At 43.1% G+C, this 19,878-nt stretch overlaps 1 protein-coding gene across 4 annotated transcripts in view; it reads right to left on the reverse strand.

Annotated features, from left to right (window-relative positions):
• The window catches only part of FGF13 (fibroblast growth factor 13), a 514,548-nt gene that overhangs the window by 100,066 nt on the left and 394,604 nt on the right, over positions 1-19,878 (reverse strand). The window lies entirely within an intron of this gene.

Below are 19,878 nucleotides of genomic sequence, written 5' to 3' on the forward strand. Positions count from 1 at the left end.
AAATGGAAATGAGGACATCATTAGAGATACTACAGCCATTAAAAGGATAATGAGAGACTGTTGTGGACAACTCAATAAAAAAGACCAAAAATCAGTGAAAAACAGGCAAAACACTTGAACAGATACTTCAGTAAAGAAGATTTACAAAGAACCACCAAGCACATGAAGAAGTACTCAACATCCTTCGTTATCAGCCAGATGTAAATTAAAACCAAAATGTAATCCCACAATATACACACAAGACTGTGACAAATAAAAACAACCATCAACCCCAAATGTTGGTGATTATGGGGAACGGTCAGAGTTCTCCTTGGCAGGAATATAAAAATGATGGGAAACTGTTTAGCAGTAGCTTAAAAATTAAACTTATATCAATCTTAATAGGCAAGTGCTAGGTGTTTGTCCAAAAAAAAAAAAAAAAATGAAAACGTATGTCCATAGAAAAATTTGTAAGAATTGCTTTACTCATTGTAGGCAAAATCTGGCAACAGTCTAGATGTCCCTCAGTGACAGATTAGGTAAACAAACTGATATATTCGGGCAATGGAATACTCCTCAGCAAGAAAGTGTCATGACTTACTGATACACACAGACACATGGGTGAGTTTCACAAACCTTATACTGGGCAAAAGGAGCCTAGACACCAAAAAAGCACCTACTATAATGTTTCCATTGATATGAAGTTCTAAAGTAGCAAAAATATAACCCATGATGATAGAAATAAGTTCAGGGATTGCTTCTGGGGTGTTGACTAGGAAGGGAAATAAGGGGGCTTTCTGGGGTGATGGATATGTTCTCTATCTTGGGTATAGATTACATGAGTGAAGGCATTTTTTCAAAACTGATGACACTATCTATGTCTACTTAAAATCGAGAACATCACTGTATGTAAATTATATCTAAATAGCAAAAAAATAAAACTTTAAAAAGTAATATACACTCAACTTCTTGTGTGTGGATGTGGGAGGCTGGTGAGGAAAGGACAACAATGAAGACTGGGAAGAGAATAGTGAGTGGAGAAGAACAGTTCCAGAAAGATTGCTCTGAGTGTGGTATGTGTCATCTTCCTGTTCCAGAAAGACATGGAATCCTTGTTCCAATGTAGATTCTTGTTTAGTTCAGTTCAGTTCAGTTCAGTCGTTCAGTCATGTGTGACTTTTGAGACCCCATGGACTACAGCACACCAGGCCTCCCTGTCCATCACCAATTCCTGGAGTTTACTCAAATTCATGTCCATTGAGTTGGCGATGCCATCCAATCATCTCATCCTCTGTTGTCCCCTTCTTCTCATGCCTTCAATCTTTCCCAGCATCAGGGTCTTTTCAAATGAGTCAGTTCTTTGTATCAGGTGGCCAAAGTTTTGAAGTTTCAGCTTCAGCATCGGTCCTTCCAATGAATATTCAGGACTGATTTCCTTAGGATGTACTGGTTGGATATCCTTGCAGCCCAAGGGACTCTCAAGAGTCTTCTCCAATACCACAGTTCAAAAGCATCAATTCTTCAGCAGATTCCTGGGTTCCAACCAAAGCATCACCAACTTGAACCACTTTCACAGAGGATACTGATGGCACACCCTGACACTGCAAAACAGCTGGGTTCCAAATTCTTCAGCCCAGAATCCAGAAGTTTATCATAGAGAAATAGTGTAGTTAGACAACACTGAAGCTAAGGCTTGAAATGTGATCTTGGATCTTTTCACAAGTGATGAGTGTTATGAGTCAGCTTTCATGTGTCTATGAAACTATGAATCAGATTACTCTATTTTATTGAGATGAATTGATGTTATAATTTTTAGTTGGAGGCTTGAAACTTTGAGTATTTGACAGAAACTATAACATTAACTGAGATTCTACATCTTCCTGTTATTGAGATGAACTGTCAATAGGTATTCATGTAAAGAATGTTTCAGGAAAATGAGTTCTACTGTATCAAAACAATAATTTGGCTTCTATGATGCATAAAGCAGTCATAGAATTGTTATGGGAACAGAAAGACAGGCTGGGGATTGCTAGCAACCCAAGACTATAAACCTCTGACATTGGTATTTTAAATATATAAAAATATTGCAATCAGAATAGTAACATTCAGCAAATCAACAAACCAATATTTGCTCAAAATTCATTACACCTGGGACAGTATGGTATTAGATGTTGTTGTTTAGTTGCTAAGTTCTGTCCAACTCTTTTGTGACCCCACAGACTGCAGTCCACCAGGCTCCTCTATCCATGGGATTTTCCAAGTAAGAATACTGGAGTGGGTTGCCATTTCCTTCTCCAGGAGATCTTCCCAATTCAGAGATCGAACCCAGGTCTCCTGCATTGCAGGCAGATTCTTTAGCACTGAGCCACCAGGGAAGCCCAGTATGGCATGACATGGACCTATATTAAAGACTGACTCCAACGTTCATGAACTGGGAGCTCAGTCTGATTATTTAATCTCTCTGAGCCTCGGTTCCCCCAACAGTAAAATTCAGAAAATATTCACCTGCCTGGCAGGGTAGTTGTAAGAATGAGAGTTATCCACGTACAATAGTTAAGCTGGAGGCTGGCCCATAGTTGATATGTAACAAATAGTAGCTGTTTTCTCTCAGTCACACAGTCTAACCATTAGGGTGATGACTTCAGCCTCTTTTTCTTAATGAGGAGGAAGAAAGAAATTGCTGACCAAGAACAAGGACCAAGTGGATCACATATTTAAGAGAATGAAATTATATGGAACAGAAAATACTAAGAGCCCGATATAGTTGTTTTTGGAATGTTAAGATCTATACAGCAGGATCATGATGTGATGTAGGGGAAAGGGACCAAAAAGGCTTCTTGAGCTGCTTCTAGACTATATATCCCATGGTTTGCCCTGTCCATCCTAAAGCCAGCACAGTGCCTATAACATAGCAAGCTCTCAGTGCATAGTTGTTGAGTGAATGAAAGATGTTAAAAGGAATCATCACAATTTGTCTGCAGTCCAGGCTGGCTCAGCTACAGTGAACTTGACTAGTTGTGTTATATCTCGATATTCTACTATGTGGCCTGTTTGTCAAGCAACTAAGAAGTCAGAGAGTTCTCAGGATGCAAACAAAAGTCTGTATTTTTTTATTTCATATAAATGATATTTTTAAGTTACTATTGTGTTTAGTCCTGTGCTATCAACTGGGAGCTGGAGGGGGGGGGGGGTCCTTCCCAGGTGGTGCTAGTGGCAAAGAACTCGCCTGCCAATGCAGGTAGACACGAGACACAGGTTCGATCCCTGGGAAAGGAAGATGCCCTGGAGGAGGCCATGGCAACCCACTCCAGTATTTTTGCCTGGAGAATCCCATGGACAGAGGAGCCTGGCGGGCTACAGTCCATAGTGTCGCACAGAGTCAGATAGGATTGAAGTGACTTAGCACACATGCAAATATAGATTAGAGGAATAATAATTAAAAAAAGGATTCAGTAGGAGCCCTGCCTCCAAGGAGTTTAAAATCCAGTGGGGAAATGAGCACAAAGTTCAATACAAATGAAGGAGTTTAGAACGAGTGTCATATGATTGGTTTAGCCAATAAGTCTTATGAGAGCTCTAGGGGTGAAGAAATCTTATTTGTTTCGGGAGAGCTTTGGAAGGGCATCTCAGAGGACATGAACCAAAGTCTCACACATGTTTAAGTCCCTGGTTAAATAACACCTCCTCAGTGAGGTGATCCCAAATCCAGCCAGCAGAAGGCGGCTCTCCTAGTCCTGACCCTCTGTGGCTTTTTGTATTTCCATTACAGCACTTGTTACGGGTCTGGTGTTAGCTGGGCAACCAGACTATGCCTTCCTGGAAGGCAGGCCCTATGGCTCTTTCATTTTGGCACCTTCTTCAGCAAGTAGAACATCACAGAGAGGCTGCTGCAGAGAGAACACTTTAATGAACTGGACAAATTCCTGTTGGTGTAATGGAGACAAGAGGACTGACTGAAGCTGTTCTTTTGGGGAAGAAAGGAGATAGGACTAGAAGGTATGTTGAACCAGCCTGTTGTGGGTTCTGCTTACAGAATAAAGCCAACCACCCCCTGCCTCCAACTGGTTGGCGTACAGAATGAAGCCAGTGAGTGTTTTTCTTGAGAGAAGCAACATGATGAATGTGGAATTTGAAGACCTTGTCATGATACCTTATACTAGCTAGTATTGGAGCTGGAAAAATATCTTCTTACTCACGCATGCAGTTAAGCCCTCTAGTGAACAGTAAATAGTACAAAGAATGCCAGCAATGCATGCACATAACCAACCAAACAAAGAGTCCCACTGCGTGTGTGCATGCTAAGTCACTTCAGTCGTGTCTGACTCTTTGTGACTCTGTCGACCGTAGCCCAACTGGCTCCCTGGTCCATGAGATTCTCCTGGCAAGAATACTGTAGTGGGCTGCCATTTCCTTCTCCAGAGGATCTTCCAGATCCAGCGATCAATCCCGTGTCTCTTACGTCTCCTGCATTGGCAGGCGGGTTCTTTACCACTAGCACCACCTGGAAAGTCCAAGAGTCCCAGTAGATATCCCAAATCTGACTCCTCTGGAGCCCTAGAATATGCCTAGATAACACTCATTTTATCATGAAAGGATCCTGAATCAGCAGTCTTAGTCCTCTAAGAACAGAGTACAGGATGGAGTATGTTGGGAAAGGGTTAATATTTGGACACTGAAGCTACATGTTGAACTAGACATGGGAAATTGGCACAGGTAACAGATTAAAGCTTTACGTCCAGGAGAGAGGCACATACTGTCTTTAAATATACAAATGATCATACCTGTTATTTACAACTCCCTTTGAATGAAACTTTTTCAAAATTATATTTTAGAAGGCAGTAGTATCATATCATGTCAGATAATAGCTGCTAAATCCAAGGAAAATAATAAATTATACAAGAAATTGCAAAACAAAGAAACCAGACTTAAATGCAACCATTTTTAACATTCTCCCAAATAAGGCCCTATTAAAACAGTTTAGCAAGGCCTGGTCAAAGAATTCCTTCTCAACAGAATGTTGTTATGTTTTAATTCTTGTAGGCAAAACTCAGACTTTCCAATGGATAGATTAAAGGGTAATCTTTTAAATATATCTATTTTAAAAGAAGTCTTCACTTTACAAAAACATTCACAAGGCTCGTTTCCTTACTACACACTCCATTTGGATTTCAAATGGTACTTGATGTACACATAATTTTCTGGAAGCAGTTTAATTGTATAAAGCAAGACACCCTTGTTCTGTAAATTGAGATATCCTTAAAGTTACGGGCCACATCCAGTGGCAGTGCAGGAATTAAAAGAAATATTATGGCATATTCATCTTTCTCCCACATCACTGGTCTTCCAAGAGGAACTTATGGAACTTTTACTACCCCAAAGATACTTGCTTCCTATGGATACTCTCCTTTTCTTCTCAAGATCTCTTCACTTCTAACAGTATTCACAACCCCAAGCTTCCAGTTTCTAAAGCGAAAGGCAAAGGCAAGTACACACTTCCATGATATATTCTAAAGACATGATTTGAAGATATTCTTTCTGGCTAGTTTTATAAGATCAGTTTAGATTGTTTACTCATTTGTCCAAAGCAACTAGATTGAAATATTCTGGAGTGCTCTCTATGCAACCATTGTCAAGATATTCATTCACTCAAAACACCCTGAGTATCTTCTAAGCCCCAGATCCACGGCCAGGCAGTCAGAGCTGTGCATCACAAGAAGGCACTCTGAAGCACTGCCCAAGTAACAGTGGCCTCCATGTTTGAAATGAGTGATCTATGGAACAGCTGAAGGTACACATTTGCATCCCCTGAAAAATAGACTTAAGTCATCATTGATTAAAAAACAATGAATACATATACCATTTCCTAAGTGCCTATCGAGAAGAAAGCAAAACAAATACACTGTTTCCTGTAGTTCCTAAAGACAAAACAAATACACTGTCTCCTGTAGTTCCTAAAGAAGGGGGAATCTGTCTTCATGTGTTCTAAATTCTGGAAACTCTCAGTCAACATGATATGTGGACGATTAGGCAGATGTAGGCATAGCCATGAATAGAAGGCCCACAACAGCCAGAAAAAGAAACGGATACGAAAGGACTTTGTAAAGCTGAAAAAATAGTCACAGGGACAAGCAGAAAGCAGTACAACAAGGATATAAGGACTTAGAGAAATAAATGGGTGAGGTAAGGCAGGATGGTTAGACATAAGACTTTTAGGAGTCTAAAGACGCTTAGCATCCTTAACTTCAACTAGCACGATCAGGAGGGCTTCTGTGTTGTGAAAGGAAAGGAAAGGTTAGTTGCTTAGTTGTGTCTGGCTCTTTGCAACCCTATGGACTTTAGCCTGTCAGGCTCCTCTGTCCATGGGGATTCTCCAGGCAAGAATACTGGAGTGGGTTGCCATTTCCTTCTCCAGGGGATCTTCTGGACCCAGGGATCGAACCAGGGTCCCCTGCATTGCAGGCAGATTCCTTACCATCTGAGCCACTAGGGAAGCCCTTCTGTGTTGTGAAGGGTTACACAGAACACAGCTACAGTCTGTTTTCTGGGTTCCCTGAGGACCAAACAAGAGGCACCAGACTCAACTAGAGGAGGGAGAATTTAGGGTGAATGTTTTTGCCTTAAGAGCCATTGAAATGAATTCTTTAAAGAGCTCAAGAGCTTGTGGGTGTGGTGGCTGAAGACAAATCTCATCTGTACAAGAAAAGTATTTTCCTGTCTAAACAAAGAGATAAACTACCTGACCTTTCTTGAGACTTGTCATTCTTTGGTTGCAAAATCCTTTCTCTTGGTCTCCTTTGCACTGTGTTACCATGGACTCAGAGCTTACCCTATATCACATCAGGTACCTTCCTTTCCTTTCAAAGAGACACTGCAGCATCCTCGGTGACTGCCAATCTGTCCCCTTGGTTTGCCATGAACATACATCTATTTAAAACAGACACATCTATTTATAGCATTTCATCAATCAATCCAGAAGTCTTTTGTAAGCATAAAGTTAGTTTGTGCTTGAATCTAACCAAACAGCTTAGATGGCAATCTGATCGCTTCCAATTAATCTATGCACTTGTCAATGAAATAATTGTCTGGTAAGAATTACTTATGGCACAGACCTTACTCAGCTAAGAATTAATGCATGCTTTCTACTCAAATATTTTACAAGCAGAGCAATGAGTTTAAAGGTTTCTTCCACATGAATTCTAAGGGGCATGGAGTCCGTAGTCCCTTTAAGGATGATCACAAGCCATTTACCATCTGAAATGTAGAAACTTTGGTGGGTTTATTAGAAGCATGAGTTGTGAAAATAATCAGAAAATGAAATGCTGAACTGACCTCACAAAGTCTATAATGATCTCCATCACTAATATTGCCCAGGATGCCCTAATGCTCAGATGAGCTTTTTTCTCCTTTTCATGAGGAGATCAATTGAAAATAACCAAATAAGCAATGCCCATGCAACATGACAGATCAATCCTAACCTTCATCTCAGGATGCTCCAGGACCACTCCAAGTAGTTCGGGAGATCTTATGAAGTTCTCAGAAGGGAAAAATCTATCAATCCCAGTTAATTCTGTTGAGTAAACACGCACTACTAAGTAGTTTTTGAACAGGGGGGGAAAGATTTTGAAGAAACAAAAATTGCAAAGAGTAATCACTCATTTGGACTAAACATCCTAGCAAAATGAAATATTTAGAGGGGTGAGCAATCCTCCTGGTCCTTGAGAGTTCAATGATCAAGAAAGTGCAAAGGGTTGCAGTGGAAGTGTTTGCTTGATGAGGCTACTTCGTTCAGATAATATGAAGACTGGCCAAAGTTTCCAAAGTAAAGATGTCATTTTCCATTTAGTTACATGTTCATATTTCTCATCAAAAAGTAGCCACCAGAGTGACTGAAACCCTCCCCAAGAATCCCTGTCATGTTATTTTCAGAGGCTGGAAAGTGGCCGCTTAGGCAACCTTGTCTCATCTTGTTTTCCTCCGTGAGCCGGAGGCTCTTGGGCGTTGGTTCCATTAGCTATCTGCCGCATCTCCCTGGCCGCCATGGAGGAACGGATCTTCTCTTAGTTTCGCTTATATATGGAGTGCCTATCTTCTGTGATTTCCCTGAAGATACACCTAATAAGATTCTCAGAATTAATATGTGACTGTGTCGACCCCCCCCCCACTGCCTTAGCTCTATGTTGCCTTCTCTTTCCTAAGCTAAAAGCAAAATACATTTCAAGCTGATGATAATTATTTATTCCCCTTTCTTCCTTTAGAAATTCAAATGAATGTCTTGTGCTACCTACACAGAATAAAGGCAAATTCAGAGTTAGGAAATCTCTCTTGAACCAGCTTGTGTCACAGTTTTCTAAATACAAACAGGGCTTTCAGGACACAAACATTCCTCTTCTCTAACAATTAAGATCTAAAATTCCTTAGGAAAAAACACAACAAAACAAAGGAAGCATTTCTCAAAGAGTCTATGTTCAACAGCCACCCATCATGGAGAACGGGGAAACTGAACAGCCGCTGTCCCATTTGGACAGAAGAGATCTCAACAGAAAGATCTCCGACATAATTCTGCTAATTTCCACAAAGGCATTAATGTCCAGGATAAGTTCTCAAATCTGTCCTTCAAAAACATTGCTTAAATAAATCTTACCTGAATACGACTTCCTTAACAAAGCCATGCTTCTTTATAAGCTGGTCCTACCCCAGACAATTGCTGTCTACATTTGGAGCAGACAGAGAGAGAGGAGATCAGAGAAAGTTTAGGGCACATCTAAAGTATTCTCCAAGGTACTGGCCAGAAACATCAAGCCCATACTCGCGGTATAGAGAGATCATTAATGGGCATTAGTGACAGACCATTATGACTCTCACAGATCATTAATGATTCATCATGCAGCAGTATTGTTCTGGCAATAATCAGACCATTGCTTGGACTCAGATATAAGCTTTGCCCATACTATTTGCTTAAACTTATTATTTCCAAGCATAAAATTTTATTTTGCCTTCTAGAATTACGAAAAATGGTCTGTAACAGGATCCCTCAGCACATTAGATGAGTTTTTGGAGCAAGCTGCTTTCTTTGGTAGACGTTTCTCCCACAGTCAGAAATCTTGTTGTCTGAAAGGCTCCCTGATACCTTTTGGGATGTGGAAAATGTGTCTTTTGTTTTGAAATTGATTTACTGATGAATCAAAAAGGCTACAAGCAAAATAAACATGGATAAGAATTACAGTTGTTCAATCCCCTGTCACAATTCCTTGTCAAATGTTGACACTTTACCTGAATTTTGAGTTTCTTGCCAAAAAATGCATTTTCATATCAAAGTCCTTTGTTAAAAAATTCAGAGACTCTACTAGCAACCAATGACGAGGCTTTTAGCTAATTATAACAAAAGGCAAGAAACACAGTCTATTTTAACATTATGCCACACACGTTACTGAAGCACTCAACAGTGTTAATATAGGAATCAAAATTTTAAGGAAAAGTGAAACCCCAAACCAAATTGTCATTCTTTTTATTTCTGCCTTATGGAAGATCCACTATTTTGGTTAAAAATTCAAATGGAAATGGAAATTAAGTTATTCCGGGAGCAAATGAGTCTTTCCTATTGAACAGATTGGATTCTCCTTCTGTGTAGCTCTGGGAAAATTTCCCTTGAGTCAGAAAGAAAGGAAATCTGTCTCAAGGTCTGAATATCGTCACTATCAATGAATATTGAAGAATTACTGACACCCACCAGGAGCTATATTTATTGAACCCATCACCCATCCTCAGTGCTATATGGAAAGGAAGATTATGTATACCCCAAAGCATTCCATAAACTTACATAATTTTTTTTCCCTTAAGCATCTCTGCATACTCAAAATTGCCTTGTGCTCTCTCCCTCCACTTTTCCATCCAACACGAAGAGTGTAACAGACAACAGCTGCAGACGGGAGCCCCTCCCAAAGGGATCCAGCCTCCAGCGAAATTGGTTTAGCTCTGTAAGGACAGGATTTCAGCAGTAGGCAGAGGATGGAGAAAATTTGTTCTGCCTTCAAATCAAGCATCTTCTCCCCGCCCCCATCCAATGCCCACAGCCAGGGGGCCTGAACACCAGGAGCCCTTAGAACCCACAGGAACCAAGGAGCTTTTCCTCAGCAGGGGAGAGTGTCCTGGTTTCATAAGCTTTGTTGTCACCGTTCTTTTGGATTTTTTGCTTGTTTTTTAAAAATTTTCAATAATTTTGGAACAAAGAGCAGAATTTTTTTAACATTTTCATTTTGCACCAGGCCCTGCAAATTAGGTAGCCAATCCTGAACCTTGCCAGCCATTCGTCAGTCCTGCTTAGAGGGCAGATGGTCAGCTTCAGAGTGTGGCCATGGGGTCTTCCCCACGGCCCTGGGACCAGGAAGCTGAGCTCGTGTTCTGGCACTGGACACACAGCTGCACCGGCCTGGATCCCTGTTTGCAACCCCAAATGGCTAATGGAAGAATTGAGGCTTCAGTGAACTCCTTACACAGGACAGATGCCAGCTTCCTTCAAACAAAAATAGAAAACCCTAATACAGAGGCAGTCTCTCTTGGCCAATGGAAGAACTCTTATTAAAAAGGCATTTCTCAAGGGAGGAAATTAAGTCATCTCCATCTGAGTGGTCTTATTGGGTCTCATCAAGAGACTCGGATCCTCCCTGTAGCTGCGCTCTAGTTTCCTCTGGCCGGACAGGGGCTGCACTGGTCAGTGCACTGGGATAAGAGCAACTCAATCTTCGACTGTCTAGACGGTACAGAAATAAACAACGTGAGGGCTGACTTGGAGCCAAACTGCAAGGCAGGTGAAATTTATTTCTGCACTCCTTTCTCCCAAACTAGTTGTCAGCTACTCCGAGCCTTCGTGCTGCCATCCAGCTGCTAGAAGTCCACTGCAGGAGGAGCCAGCCCCGTACGAGGCCTGGCAGCCCCCTCCGTACCCCAGGCCCTTCCTTCTCTTGCATTCCAGGTCTCCCCCACCTCCTAGTCCTCAATGTGGCTGGTCTTGGTCAGGCATTATGGAGGAAAGCAATCCAATTAAACGGATTCACACGAATTTGTGAATAAATGACAAATCTCACAAAGGTGTTTTCACTTTGAAAGAAACAGCCTTGTTCTTTCATTGGCATACTCTTGGGTACTGGGACCAATGGAAGGTTTTCAAGCAACAGAAAAGTAAGTAATAGCAAGGGATGCTAGTCTATTTTGCCTTAGGTGGGATGGACTTCAACGTTTTCATCACTTCATAGTTGATTACAGTTTCTGAACCTTAGTGCTCAGGTCCTCCCACCCTTTCAAAAGTAGTAAGGGGGATAGGTTTGGGCTGAGTCAGTCTCTTGGTACCACTCCCAACCCCACATGTCAGACTAATTGAGTTCTCAGAACTAGTACCAGGCTCTTTCATACCTCAGCAGGTCTGTTCAAGATCTCCCAGCCTGGGGTGCCCTCTGTCTGCCTGTTAACCTTCCAAATGGATATCTCCTAGAAAGGTTTTTCTTCCAGCCTCTCCACACTTCTCAGCTGACCTTGGTCCCTTCAGTGTACCCAACACAAACATCTATCATTGGACTATTCAACTTGATTGCGTTCAGCTGTTTACATTTATTGGCCTGTAAGTGGGCCTGAGGGCAAGGGTCCCATGTCAGTTCCCTGACAAGTGCCTGTGAACAAATGAAATCAACAGAAAATAGGGTATCCTAAATGGTGAACACACTAGGAGCCTGAGCCTGTGCAGCTGTCATCACTGGGACAAACGTTTGCCAGCTGTAGGACACAGTTTTGCATTTGTCAGCTTACACAGGGGTGGCCAGGGTGCCTTCACTCCCCTTACAAGGATTTCATCCAGGTGGGATTGATACTGGGGTCAGCCCGCAGTGCTGTGTCCCTCACCCTCTTCAGCAACTCTCTTTCTGCCCATTGACCAACAGTACCCCGCCAGAGTCACAACCTACTGTCTGTCCTACAGGGACAGTCCCACTAGACAGAAGCTGACAAATCTAGTCAGCTCCAGTGAGTGGCCCTTCATCCCAGCCCTAGAAATTCAGATCTTCAAGTTTTCATCAGCCTGTGGCCCAGTAGCCCGAGTAAGCATCCTGCCTTCCTGGAGGCCCTGATCAATACTCTGCCCTCCTCTTAGAGCCCAGACACATCCACATCCAAAGCAATAATGCCTGATATTTAATCATTTCCCATTAAAATGCAAGACTGTCTCCAGGCCCCCTTGACAGTTTAATTGTTTTAAAATGTCTGCAGAAGTCGATGTAAACAGATTTGTAGTACATTGTTCACTTGCTGTACCACTGCAGCTTCCTGGCTAATTAATAAGACAGTTTTGCTGCAAATTGGGCATCTAGGCTGCATGGATCCCTCACGTTGGCAAAAAGTTATGGGAGAAAGGAAATTATAGGAGTAAGGACAGGCACATTTTCCATTGAAAAGTACCAGTGACTTGAAATTTTATGCCTATACCAAAACCTGCATGCAAATGTTTATAGTAGCTTTATTTCTCATCGCCCAAAACTTGGAAGCAACCAGGATTTCCTTCAGTAGGTGAACAGATAAACAAACTGTGGTACATCCAGACAATGAAAGGGGCTTCCCAGGTGGCGCTAGTGGTAAAGAACCTGCCTCCCAATGCAGGATATGTAAGAGATCCTGGGTTCGATCCCAGGATTGGGAAGATCCCCTGGAGGAGGGCATGGCAACCCTCTCCAGTATTCTTGCCTGGAGAATCTCATGGAAAGAGGAGCCTGGCAGGCCATAGTCCATGGGGATCACACAGAGTTGGACATGACTGAAGCGATTTAGCACGTAGCAACAAATGGACAGAAATGACCTATCCAGCCATGAAGGGACATGGAAGAACCTCCAATGCATACGACTGAGTGAAAGCTGCCAGTGAGCAAAGAGCACATACTGTGTGATTCCAACCAGATGACATACTGAGAAAGGCAAAATATGGGAACAGTAAAGTCATTGCAAGAGATCATGAAGAGGAAGAGATGAATAGGCAGAGCACAGAGGATATTTAGGGCAGTGAAAATACTCTGTATGATACCACAATGGATGCATGTCATTATACATTTGTCCAGACACACTGCATGCACAGGACCAAGAGTGAACCCTAGGGTATGCTATGGACTTTGGGTGATTACGATGTCACTCTCAGTTCATCAACGGCAACAGATGCACCACCATGGTAGGGGATGTGGATAATGGGGGAGACTGTGTGTGGGAGGGGACAGGGGTACAGGGGACATCAGTGTACCTTCCCCTCAATTTTGCTGTGAATCTAAACTGCTCTAAAAAATAAAAATGAAAAGTACTGAGTACCTAGTATGTTTCAGGAGTGCATGTTATCTCACTGAATTCTCATGATGACCCCGTAAGGTTTTCTTTGTTCTACTCTTTGTTTTTGTAGGTGAGAAAATGCAGGCTAAGAGAGGTGAAGTTCCTTGCCCAAGATCACACAGCGGGCAAGTGGCTGGAATCCTATCAAGGGTTTCAAAAGCTTGCTTGGTGGTTAAACTGGATACCCTTTATGGTTTCTCCTGAGGCAGAGTTATCATGATGGTGAATCCCTCCTCCTCTATAAAGCATTCTCCAGTGAATCCAATTGCTCGACATCCATCAGCACTGCCCATGTCTCTCATTTCTGATGATACTCAAGAGTCCCAGGGAGGAAAGGAAATGCCCAACAGGCAACACTCCCCCCACCGACTCAAGTCAAAAGATAGGAACAGCTTCACTTCTGTCCACTGCTGAGGGCTGCATCTCCCTGTCAATTTCTCTGACTGTAGCAGGGGCAGAGGAGCAGCCAAGGAGATCCACATCGCCCCTACCCCTGGGAACACAGGAGTCAGCTTCAGTAACAGCTCACCATTTATTCTGTCCACGGCTCAAATCCAAAGGTACAAAAGGCACACATGAAATCTTGGCCACTCCCAGGAATGCTGCTTAATTGAGTATTTTAATGTAAGAGTCAAAACTCTGCAAAAAGCTAAGTGGTGGGATCAGAGTGGTAATGATTTCTTCCTTGGGCTTCTGTAAGAATTAGACGAGAAATTCACAGAAAGTAGGTAGGGCGGTGCCCAGCACACTGAGAGGTCGATGAAACGAGTCTTTTTCTCTTCCCCTAAGTCCCTTCTGGCCCATTTACTCGTATGCCCTGTAATCTCATCGCTATCCTTCCTGACACAACATTTTGTGTCAGGCAAACATTTTTGGCAACATTTTTACAGAAACTGATCAATAAGCAAGCAATCCATGAACACTAACTGAGTCTTTACAGTGTACCTTTGTACAGTGTACCTTTGGCATGTTCAGGAGACACAGATGGAAAACACACACATATATATGGAACTTGGGGAATCTAAAAGGATGCCAAACATGAATACAGTTTAAAAATATCATTCAGCATCCAAAGCCAACAGGGATATGCTGAAGGCAGAAACTGGAGCGATGATGTTGAAAACAAGGTTTGATTGGCCTAAGTCGCCGGTTATACAAACTACAGCTTCCCAAATATTGATCGTGGTGTGTGTATTTCCCTGTTACAGTCTTGTAAGAATCAAAACTGAACCAGTGCACACAAGCTGGTACTGCTTTGTCTTTGTGCTCTTAGTAACAAGAGCTGGATGATACCCCATCTCTGATACTTGGACTGGTCTTCTAGAATATTCTATGTCAGGGTTAAAAGCAACATAGCACATGCTATCTTCTGCTTGATTCTGCTTCTGATGTTGTAGTAAATAACACCTGAATGTGTCACTGAACAAGCTCAAGATATACAACAATTCATACATTTGTAAACTTGATGCTTGATCTTTTAAAGGTTCTAGGGGGGTGTGTGTGAGCGCGTGTGCACGTGCACCAGCAGGCAGGCACACATGCACACTTATTAGAAGGAAGACTTGTTCCAGACATACGTCATTTTCAAGCATCGTGGGAGAGTTATTCATTTCTCCCCAAATTGTACGCAATGCAGGGAGAACAGAAAAGTTATTTGATTTCTGCAGTTTGTCTCTGAGGGGGAACAAACTAATGAAGAACGGCTTCTCTTTGTGTTCATAGCACCCTCTGGTGGAGAGCTAGCATATTTCAGTTGCATGCTAATCCTGCTTCAATGATTTTTATTTTCCTCTTAAGATTTTATGGAAGTATAAATGAAAATTTTTGACTTTCTAAGATTCATATCTGAATACCATAGTAATAAATTATAGTCTGTTTAGTTCTCTTATTCTGCAAATTATCTTGGCCGGATTTTAAATGAATGTCAACTTCTTATTTTAGGGAAACTACCTTTCATTCAGCAAACATTTCCTGAGTGCTTATTATGTGCTAAGCCTGTTCTGGCTGCTTGAGACACTGGAATAAAGAAGCCCGGGTCCCTGCCGGGGAGGAGCTTGTCCAGAGCTGAGAGGTACCTTGGAAAACCATCTTCAAAAGTGAACCAGGCCAGGTTAAGACTCAAAGACGGTGAGTAAAAACCTAAAAGGCTTCATAGAGAAGGAGACAGTTGACCTGTGCATTGAAAGTTGAATAGGTGTTCGCAAGGCAGATGGAGTAGGTAAAAGAAATAGGTATTCTAGGCCAAAAAAGTAGACAGAGCAAGCCAAACCCACATGGGACACTCCTGAAGGTGAAGTCATTTAGCATGACCACAGGCTAAGGATGGGCAGCGAAGAACAGGGGATTTCAGAGGCATAAACTGAAGAAGCAGGCAGGTGATCATTTAGAAAGTCAGTTTTAGGAATTTGGACTTCACCACAAGGGCAATTGGGTTTTATACTAGAAAGGTTTAAAAGTGCTCTCACACAGGTAACATGGGCTGCGGCCTGGGGGGTGGGAGAGGAATGAAAAAGAGGTAAGTGACACAGTGAGAGATAATGAAGATGGAAAAGGGAGTCATAGGTTCCTTCTGAAGACCCCACCATCACTATTCCCCACAAAAAAACCCTAGTTCTCTTCACTACACAACAACTGATTCTTGGGTTGGGGAAGGGGCAGGCACTGATGACTTCAAATAGTCACCTAAGCTGCTCTTTGATTTGGATGACACCAGGCCAATGGGCTCTATCCCATCTGGAGATTAACAAGGAAGTAAAACTGAGTCCCCCCAAAACCAACTCTTCTGCCGAGATTAACCTCTCTACCCAAAACGTTATTCTCTTTCTTGTCTTACTCCTTTTCCCCTCAAGATGGAGCAGAATAAAAAAAGTGGGAGAGGGGATTGAAATTGAGCAGGACCCTGTGGGGGTCCTCCTGGGTACAAAAGCCTCTCTTATTTGTAGGGAAAGCGGTTCAGCCTTCCAGTCCTTCCCTGAGTTCCACAGGGCAGATTCAAACACTTATAATTAAGGGAGTGAGGGAATGCAGGGACAGGAAAGAGTGCAGGCATGGAGCAGGGTCCTGGCTCCTTCTGGGGGTGTGCACGACAATCTGATATCTATCTTTGAGTTCTTCTATGGAACCAGCGTCCCCACCCAGATGGAGGTTGGTAACTTCAGGCTGAGCACACACATGTGGACCCCAGACAGGTTGGAATCAGGAGGTTGATGATTGAGATTCTGAAAACACCACCCTCTTACCTCACTACTAACCAATCAGAGGAAGGCCACACACCCTGCCGTGCTTCCTACCACTTCCTCCAAACTTTGCCTATAAACACTCTTCCCCAGCAAAACCATCAGGGAGATTGGGCTTTGTGAGCACGAGCCCCTCCTTTCTCCTTGTTCGGACCTGCAATAAACCTTTCTCTGCTCCAAACTCCAATGTTTCGGTTTGGCCTGAGTGTCAGGCACACCAGTGACTAGAGAAGCAACAGAGCAAAGTGGTGAAAAACATGAGCTCCACAGCCACACAGATGGAGGCTTGAGTCCTGTCTCTGAGCTTCCTTGGGCCTATTTCCTCACCTCTCTGACTTCCAATTTTCTCCTCTGGAAAATGGATGGAATAATTGTAGCTATCTGTTAGGGTGGTTGTGAGAACTCAACTAGGTGATGTATATAAAGCACTCACTACAGTGGCTGGCACATAATATGTGTGTGTGTGTGTGTGTGTGTGTGTGTGTATTCAGTAGTTCAGTTGTGTCCGACTCTTGAGACCCCATGGACTGCAATGTAGTCTGCCACGCTCCTCTGTCCATGGAATTCTTCAGGCAAGAGTACTGGAGTGGGTGGCCATTCCCTCTCCAGGGGATCTTCCATCCAAGGATTGAACCCGCATCTCCTGTATCTCCTATATTGCAGGCGGATTCTTTACCACTAGCACCACCTTGGAAGCCCTGATAAAAAGCAGTTGCTATATCCTTCAATTAGAAATAAATAAATCTAAAGAGACTTTAATTTAGAGATTATATTTTTGTGTTTTTCTTAGCATTATGTAACATGAAAACTAAGCAAAATTCTGATCCATTTTGGCTTTATTAAAACTTTTAAAAATGTAAAAAAAAAAAAAAACTGACTGTATTTCTCCTTCCCTGTTCAGTGGGCCCAGGCAAACGAGTCTTTTGTAAGATGCCTATTATGTGAGTCCCACAGTATTAAATACCTGCCTTGGGTCTCAGGAAAGCCTCTATTTGCAAGGTATCTGATGATGTCAGCAGTCTGTATCCCTCCTGACCAAGACAGAGTCTAAACTGCACGGGGAGGATTGAGAACAAGCCAGACTCTCTTGGTCCAGAGGGCCTGGTCTGTGTACCTGCCAATTCTTACTGGAAAGCAGAGAGCCCGGAAAGGAGGCTGGCAGCAGAATCCTATGGGATTTCTAAGTCAGCCAAGAAAGAGGCAGGTGAACAGGCAAAGGCCAAGTCAGGATGGGAGAACAAGAGGACTTGGCATTGCTGGGAGCCCAAGCAGAAAGACAGACAGCACAGTTAGGCCTGGAGGAACTAGGTCAAGGTGCACCTCCCACATGACTTTTTGCATGACTGTCCCAGAGTAGGCATTCCTAAGAGTGAGTCCTTGGAAACACTAATCTGACCAAGATTTTCTGACTGAAAAGGCCCCGTGATCAGTTAGTTTGGGAAAGGCTGTTCGCCACGCCCTGCTCTTGCGGATTTGTATCATACATTTGGATGGCTGAAGGTTCTCATAAAGCCTACAATAAAGAAACCTATTATCTGTGAGAAACTCTGGGTTAAACATACTAATTTGTCCCCAGAATCCTTTATTTCCCACAATAACTACCAATGTTCCTTAATACTAGTATTTAGTGAAAACCACTGAGGACATGCCAAGTTAAGGTATCCTCGGGCATGAGCCTCTTTAGCCAGGGCAGAATCATTCAGGGAGCCCGTGGAGTGGCTCCAAGGTCCTGATCCTAGGTGGGTGTTGTGTTCTCCACCTGTGTATCAGATGACCCCAGAGTCTAGAGATCAGAAAACCGCCCTGGATGGCGCTGCCTCCACTACTTCTGGAATTTCTGGTTTCCAGGCGAGGGCTCCCTGAAGGAAGTTTTGAAAACCTGACACCCAGAAAACTGAAGCCCTTGAAGAAGGCAGTCCACTTGACCTAGAAGGAGGGCACTTGTGGGCCAGCCACGGTGACTCTAGACTTCTGAGATAATGAAGCGCCAGAAAAGGGAAAGAACTCAAGTATCATTTCTCCAGCCTGAGGGTTTCCTGTGGGCTCACCTGCCCCCACATTGCTTCCGCAGCAGAAGTCCCCTCCTTTGACACACGAGGGAACAGAGACTCAGGAAGTCTCATCATAAGTTGGGGTTACAACCAACCCTGCTGCTTATGTTCTAAGACAATATAAATATAGCGTTTAGTGGAATGGCACAAAATGTTGATAACCTTGGGATGTGGTTCTCTTATGCACTGAGTTGTGTGTCCCCCGCCCCCCAGAATTCAGGGGTTGAACCCCTAGCCCCCAAATTTGGCTATAGGGCCTTTAGAGGGGTACATGCGTGCGTGCTAAGTCGCTTCAGTTGTGTCTGACTCTTTGCAATCCTATGGACTGTAGCCCACCAGGGCACCTCTGTGGGCTCCCATTCCCACCTCTGTGGGTAGCCATTCCCTTCTCCAGGGGAATCTTCTTGAACCAGGAATCGAACCCATGTCTCCTGCAGCTCCTGCACTGCAGGCGGATTCTTTATCCCTGAGCCACCAAGGAAGCTCCCTTAGGGGGTTAATTAGGCTAAATGATATCATAATGGTAGGATCCTAATCTGAAGGGACTGGAGTCCTTATAAGAAGAGGAAGAGATACTAGAGCACTCAGAAAATCTCTCTCTCTCTCTCTTTCCCACTGCCCCACCCCCAGGACTATGTAAGGGCACCATGAGAAGTTAGCCATCTACAAGCCGGGAAAGAGGCTTTAACCACAAACTAACCCTTACAGCACCTTGATCCTGGACTTCTCGCCCCTAGAACTTTGAGAAAAGAAATGTCCAGTGTTTAAGTCACACTGTTTCTAGTATTTTGCTATGTCAGCCCTAGCTGACTAATACAGTACCTCCTTCTTCTAAAGTATACATAACTTTGCATTTCTTTTCCAAACAACCCCACCTAGAGGACAAAAGAGTCCAAATCTGTAAAACTATATAATGCTTGGAAAATATGCCACCAGGAGTGGTATACAAACAGGAATGTCATTTAAATGAAATAGAAATGAGGCAAAATCACAATGTCCAAATGCAAAGTGAAATCAGCAAACATTTAATGAATGAGTAATCCGTACCTGGCTCTGTGCTTGACTGTAACAGGAGGCTGGGGTGGGAAACACCATGTTGAATAAAATCTCAAGGAATTCTGCACATAGTGGACGAGACAGAGAAATAAACATTTAAAGAGGAGAGAGGTTCAGGGTTACAGAGCAGGGACGTCGAAGACACTGGTCGGAGTTTGGGAGGTTGGAATCAGGGGAGGCATCCAGAAAAGGGGATATTAATCTGA

Source organism: Dama dama, chromosome X (assembly GCF_033118175.1).
Source record: "Dama dama isolate Ldn47 chromosome X, ASM3311817v1, whole genome shotgun sequence".
NCBI classification, from domain to species: domain Eukaryota; kingdom Metazoa; phylum Chordata; class Mammalia; order Artiodactyla; family Cervidae; genus Dama; species Dama dama.